Here is a 1,156-nt window from a genome sequence, read left to right on the forward strand (position 1 = left end):
TTATCAGCTCTTCATCATTACCTTTCATTAGGAGGCTTATTTTGAGTGTCAAAAAGCAAGCTGGGGAGTGAGTTAACAAGGAGCAGGGGCTATCGTGATTCCTACATCAGCTCTTCCTGTGGCATAAGGTACAAATCCACCCTTTTTCCCAGCACCGCTCTCCCCATTTAATCTGGGTAACATCTGTGCATAGAATTCCAAATTAACACATGTGCAGTCTCACAGAGGTGCTTCCTGATCAGCTGTGCGCATCTATACTGCAGCGTGGATCCTTTTCAATCCTCCATAATTCCTCCCATGGGCCCTTTCTTTGCAGGGACTCCTAGGAAAACCAATGTTGTGCATTTTCTGCTTCCTTATTGCTCAAATCTCCAGTCTTTCCAGCATGTACGGTATTAGCTTCCTTATCCTGGAAGCTTCCTTGTTCCTCACTGGTAAGACTGATTCCCATCTCTTCTCCTGAAAACTCAGATTAGGAGAGTTTCCCTAGAAAGACTTCACTTCAGCAAGACAACAATTTTCTTCCACCCTTGTATTTTAAGAGGTTGCTCTTTGGCTATATTACCTGTCTCAAGAAGGAACTGTCTCCAGATAGGTATTTCCTAAGTAGAAGAATGTAAAAATGAGCTAACTCCAAGGGAGTATTTAAAATTGTACCTTGGCTCAATGTGTACTTCCTTTAGTTCTTTAATTGATTCATCTCCAAGAATAACCAATCCTTTTCTGGCAGTAGGGATTCCTTCATGCCTTGACTTGCATATGAAATTGCATTTTCTCATACTCAGGAGATGAACCTGAATTCAAACCCCTGTTTTTCCTTGAGTAACTCTTTTACAGATCCCATGCCTGGCTTTTTCTGAAGCACTGGGTTTCTGTTTATATTTTTCAGCTAATTAAATTTGCTGATTCAAGTTTGCACCATCTCAGTCTCCTAGGAGGCTGCTGAAGGTGCTGTGCTAGCCACTTTATTCAGGCGCTCCTATAGCCTCTGTCCTGCTGCTAACTTTAGTAACAGTCTGCTTCTGCTGAAGTCTCATTCAGCTTTCTCAGGGAGATGAAAGAACTTGCATCACTGACTCAAATGCTTCTCTGCAATTAAAATAATCTGGAAAATTCTGCATGACTCCAGAATTGGTGAACCTAGCTGTGGTGAATG

General features: G+C 42.0%; 1 protein-coding gene across 1 annotated transcript in view; it reads right to left on the minus strand.

Moving 5' to 3' along the window:
- Nucleotides 1-1,156, minus strand: part of ITGA2 (integrin, alpha 2 (CD49B, alpha 2 subunit of VLA-2 receptor)) — a gene marked incomplete at its 5' end in the record, with an annotated part of 32,569 nt that overhangs the window by 9,517 nt on the left and 21,896 nt on the right. The window lies entirely within an intron of this gene.

The sequence above is a fragment of the Eurypyga helias genome, unplaced genomic scaffold (assembly GCF_000690775.1).
Source record: "Eurypyga helias isolate BGI_N326 unplaced genomic scaffold, ASM69077v1 scaffold38113, whole genome shotgun sequence".
Taxonomy (NCBI): domain Eukaryota; kingdom Metazoa; phylum Chordata; class Aves; order Eurypygiformes; family Eurypygidae; genus Eurypyga; species Eurypyga helias.